This window comes from Cornus florida, unplaced genomic scaffold (assembly GCF_030987335.1).
Source record: "Cornus florida cultivar Cherokee Brave unplaced genomic scaffold, ASM3098733v1 CherokeeBrave_3.0.0_Hap2_Chr02, whole genome shotgun sequence".
Taxonomy (NCBI): Eukaryota; Viridiplantae; Streptophyta; class Magnoliopsida; order Cornales; family Cornaceae; genus Cornus; species Cornus florida.
Window position 1 is genome coordinate 38,837,934 of NW_026775572.1, and position 6,205 is coordinate 38,844,138.

Consider the following 6,205-nt stretch of genomic DNA (forward strand, 5'->3'; position numbering starts at 1 on the left):
ATTCTGAAGAGTCATGGGAACTACATTTGGAATTTCAGCCCTATTATTATTGATTCCCTCATTCTCCAAATTTTCTTCATTACTGGCCATTGTATTAAATTCAAGTTCAATTCCTCTTATGTTAGCAGATTCCCTAAGGTTTCTTTTAAGAGTCCTTTGAAGTGAATTTATGTCAACTGGCGAGTCAAGAATCGATAGGGAAAGTGATCTACGGCCAAACATCAATAAACCACAACACAATCAAAACAACAATGCATCACCATAACCTCCATATACGATGTTCCCATTCTCCTCAATTATCAACAACAAAAATTAAATGGCCACAACAAAGACTGATGCTTTGCAATATAGAAAAACAAAAAAAATAGCCTCAACAAGGGCTTCACAATTCAACTATCTCTAATTCAACCACATGCAAGATATTCACAACCTTAAGACCAGGACTTCGAAAACTTACCGGGAATCTTTTAGACTTACAAATTTGCTAGCTTTCCCACGGCAAGCCTTGAGTACCTAGAATCTCACAAGAAAACTTGAAACACAAATTAATCGAAACAACAAGAAAATATCCACAAGAACACAATAGATACAATCAAACCAAAGTTAATCCTAGAACCTCGGTTGTAAAACCGTTTGCAATCCCCAGCAATGGCGCCAAAAATTGATCGGTTGTCAATTATACATCAACCTTTGCAATAACACAAATCATTGTAAAATAAGGCCATTGGTTGGGTAAGTCGAACCACTAGGACTGCTAGTTTGTGGCAACCAAGGTTTTTAAATCACTTTTGGAATGATGAAAAGGGGTATAGAGGTTTGTTGGGTTGTCACTAAAATTAGTTATAAATTAGTATTTGGAATGGTTTGGACTGTAAATTACTAAACTTTTATTTATATGTTGTAATTTACATGGTTTTGGATTTAAATTACTGAAATACTAAATACTCTTCTGCAATTATTTGGAATGGTTTTGGACCGTAAATTACTAACTATTATGTGTTTGTTGTAATTTACACGGATATGGAGGATTGTATGCACCGGTATGGGACGGTGACATGCTAGGATGGCTTAGCTCAGAAACGCTAAGACCTACCCTATTGGAATAAGGGAATAGATTATACATAAATTCTACTTATATTTATGCTAAGTCAAAGAAGCTGCACAAGCTGAATGACTAGCTGGATTACTTGTTATCTATGTTGAGTCAAAGAAGCTGTACAAGCTGAATGGCCAACTGGATTTCTTATGGATGGATAGGAACAGATTTTAAATATATTTTTATGGTACCACAGTATGAGCTTGAGTCTCAGAGTCTTTGGTTAGGGCGCGTATATGCAGTAGATGCGTAGCTGGCTATGATGGGTTGAGGTGTACCCTGTTAGGTCTAGGTACTCACGCCTACCTTTGGGTGCGTTTTTGCATGTTGCCTTCTATCCAGGTTGAGACCCCCTATATAGTCCAGTGAATGTCCCTTAGTGTGGATATTTATATATATATGGACTAGATAGCTATTATTGACATATCTAGGGTGTATTTGCGTATCGGGTCATTGTATGGATTGCAGTTAGAATAGAATTTGCATGTGGGCCTGACCCACTCTTATTTTTACAGGTGTTCATCGGTTCCAGGCTTAGAGCTTGATCGTGTTGAGCAGATATAGTAATTCACTCCACCGACGACGTAGGATTTTATTTCCATAGTTTAGCATTGGGTTCTTCAATTGTTATTTTTCCAGTGTTGGAGTTTATTAGGGGTCCATCAGATGGATTCCCGAGTTGTATTAAAAATAGAGAAGTTGGATGTATCAGAATAATTCTTTATTTATAAAATTTATTCTGAGGTTTTAGTTTTTGGGATTATCGTTCTAGTTTCTTTTCAGCAAATTTTATTTATTCCTATTTATCCTAATTGTATTCTGTGTTCATTTATTACTAATTGGTTTGATATCCTTAGGTGGTCGGGCGTGGGCCTGGCCAACCCGCATCTGGAAATCCGGGGGTATCACACCTTGGTGTACGAGTCCAAACCATTGGTGTGACATTTGACCTACCTATATAAGGATTGAGAGCCACTTTTAGAGCATAGTTGTTATTCATAATTCATATATCTCATATCTTGGAAAGGAGGCTAGAGATTAAAGAGCTTTACACATTTTTGAGAGTTCTTCCATTCTAGGGTTTCCATCAAGAAGGAGGTCATTCCTACCATGGAGATAGCCCTTGAGGGTTGGATGACTATTTCAATGAGTGGCTAGACATCTACTTGGGGCTATAGTAGCCCCTAAGTTTGCTTCCTAGACTTAGTTCTTTGTATATTTTTGGAGATTTAATTGTAACAATGTTTTGATCTTGGATTTATATATATATCTTGTGGTTTCTATTTGATGTGTATGGATTAATGCTTTCAATTGATTATCTACTTCTGACCATATGTCTATGTATGCTAGAATGGATGATTCATGTGCTTTTCTCTAGATTTAGTGGAATTTATGTATGTCTATATGTATAGATGAAGTTAATCTAGAGATGGTTAAAACATAGAGCTTAATTGAACACTCTTGCAATTTATTTGATGGTTCACACTTGTTTTTTGATGGATTGTACCACACCCTTGGCTTAGTTAGTTTAATTTCATGTCTTTAGTGTAAATTTAGTGTAGTTGCTTTAAATTCATAGATAGGTGGACAATCTACACTTATTCCTTGGTGTTCCATACTTATGAATGCATTAGGTGTATGTTTCTAGATAGTTGTGTGTGTATAAATTGTGGTTTCAGTGAATGGATTTTGGTCTCATTTGATAGGTTGTGCTTTCCATTTGATTTGGCTTGACAATCTATGCTTATTTATCATCCATGTCTAGTTTCAATTAATGTTACACACACACAAAAGTTACAAGTTAATTTCTCTATTAACATACAATTACTAGTGTCTAGTGAAGTCAAGCTTAGTGGTGAGCTCTAGTACCCCAAGTTCTCCCCTCTATATCTTTCTCTACTTTATTAATCATTGAATTTTGTTTACTTTAATTCCATTTGCATAATAGCTTAATCAATCAATCTAACCAATCTTTGATCACCTGACCTACTAACCCTATATATTGTTTCCATTGTAAAGGCACCCATAATCCCTTGGGACAATCCCTACTCACCCTAGCTATATTTTTAGTTATAGGTAGTAGTGGCTTTTACAAATTTAAAACTTGGACACATTGCACACTCATACTCTTAGTCAACATCTTTTCAAACTTTTGGTGCATCGGTACAGCACACACCAAGTTTTTGTCGCTGTTGCTAGGGATTTGAATTGGCAACGCCGTGTTTTGGAAACAAATAGGAATTAGTACTCTTTTGATCATGTCTTTTCTTTATTTTCTTCTTAGTTACTTATTATGTTTGTTCTTGATTGACTAGGTGTATTGAGTGAATGAAGTTGAGTAAAGGAGAATTCAAAGCGAGAAGCTAAGCTAAGCACAAAAAGGACTAAAAATCTAAAAATTGCAAAGCTAAGTGAAAAATTGAAAATTTAATTGAAGTTACTTAAGGACCCTTTGTGAGATCTTTCTAACTCAAGCTCTAGTTAAATTGTCGGCCCACGTGGAGGCTTATATTTCCTTTCTTAGATAAATCGTGAGCCCACGTGGAGGCAATTTACTTTTCTTTGCATGTTGTTCAAGCATGGGAGTAAGGGATCATTGTATGTGAAGATTTATTGATTTGTTGTGGGGGCAAAGTGTTTGTTATTTACTTATTTCTTGTTATTGTTTTTGCTAGTGCATGCATGGTTGTAGGTCATTAAATCCTACTTTTGTCCCTCTTAATTTTTATCTTGAATCAGTTCTTCGTAATCCTAGGGGAAGAGGTAGTTCTCATCATTCCATTTCATAAATGGAGGAGCAAAATAATAACCATGTGGAAGACCTTGGTTACATAGACCAACAAGGCATCCTTCACCCTAATTTGCATTATGAAAACATCTAAGTACCATTAGGCATGCCTAGACCATTTATTCCACCACAACAACAAAGCCAAATTCCATTGGGAATGCCTTAACCAATCTTTGATCCATAACCTCTCATGGTTCAAGCTAACCACAGTGTTCGAGTAACACCACCGGTTGTAAATCCCCCTCTTGCTTTAAGGGACCATTATGTGCCTAATAAATATAATGCACCCACTTGCATTCAATTGCCTCCATTTAGAGCACATCACTATGAAATCAAACCACAAACCATTCAAATGCTTTATAACTGTCATGGACTTCCAAGTGAAGAATGCTATAAGCATTTGGATGAGTTTCTTGAAGTGTGTTCCACCGTGAAATATACGGACATGCCAGAAGAAGTGTTAAGACTCAAACTTTTTCCTTTTACCCTAAAAGACAAGGCAAAATATTGGTTTAACAATCTTAGGCCTTTTTCGATAACTTCTTGGGCAGAAATGCAACAACAGTTCTTGAAGAAGTACTACCCAGTATCAAAGACTAATGCCATGAGAACTTCCATTCGTGAATTTTCTCAAGGGGATGGGGAAATATTTCATGAGGCATGGGAAAGATTCAATGACTTGCTTAGGAAGTGCCCATATCATGACATACTTAAGTAGCAATTAGTTCAATATTTCTTTGAAATTTTACCGGATAATCACAAAGGTTTGTGATGAGCGCTGAAAAGTGCGTGTTTAAACCCCTTAAGCTTAGGCATTCTAGTATCTTTATCTATCTTACTTTACCATTTTATATTGATTACGTATTATTTTCATTTTCAGGCACTTATCCCGAAAATAAGCTAACTCAGCCAAATAAGAGCTTAATTGAAGCAATTCTGGGATTTAACAAAGAAAGGAGCAAAGTGGAGAAAGAAAGAATCAAATGAAGCCAAAGGTGGGAAGCAGCAAAGTTCGATCGATCCAACTTCAAGGTTCGATCGATCGAACACTGATCGATCTCAGCACTTCAAGATAGATCCAAGCCTTGGCCCAAAAGCAAAAAGTCCAAAGTTCGATGGATCGAACACTTTTGTCCTTATTTAAATGATTGATCCTATCCACAGCTATACCACCCACTAGCCACTTTTGTCCCTTTCCCAAAAATATCTCCCAAAATATCTCAGATTTATCTTTTCCCAAAAAGTTTAACCAATTGGATCGATCCAGCCTAAGTTCGATGGATCTCGGCCAGTTCGATCGATCCAAGTCCAAGGTTCGATCGATCGAACTTCCTCCAGTGCGAAAAAGTTAAATTTCCAGCTTGTTCAATCCGTCCTTTATCCAATCATTAGAGAATATTCTTTGCATGACCCCAGCTCATTTTGTGTACCACTTGACCTACCTATAAAAGGAATATGATGCACTTTTTGAGATATATACAATTCTAGGGTTTATTCTCTTGGAGGGCAGTTTAGAGGAGGAGGAGGCTAGAGACACCATTGGAGACTCTTCATTAACCAAGGAGCAAATCTCTTCCATGGAGTTAGCCCTTGAGGGTTGGAGTAACATTACCATGAATGGCTAAACATTCTCTTGGGGCTAGAGTTAGCCCCAAGCATGCTTTCTATATCTTAATCTTGTGTATTATTGAGGGATTAGTGTTGTAATTAATGTTTTGACACTTTGATATATATAGATCTTGATTGTTCAATGGTTTATGTGGTTAAATGCTTTCAATTGATTATTTCATTCTATCCATATGTCTATGTATGCTAAAATAGATGTTCATGTGCTTGTCTTTAGATTTTATGTTATTGATGCATGTCTATGTGTATTGATGCTATAGATTTAGAGATTTTCAAAACATAGTGCTTAAAGGAATGCTCTTGTGATTTTCTTGATGGTTCATACTTATTCCTTAATGGATTGTGCCTCTCACCTAGTTTATTTTCATGCTAGTAGTGTAGATATAGTGTAGTTGTACTGTAGTGTTAAATGGGAGGACAATCCATGCTTTTTGTTTGATGATCTAAGCTTTTGAATGCACGTAGCATATGTCTCTAACCTTGTGTTGTATTTGGATTGTGAGCTTAATGAAAGGATTAATGACTTGTTTTGATCTATTGTGCCTTTCACATGTTATTTAGACAATATATGTTTCATTGCTTAGATATATTGTGCCTTTCACATGATGTTTAGACAAAACATGCTTAATTAGTTATCCTTGCTTGTTGAATCAACGAAACACACACACACCAATATTGTAACACACCATTTGCCC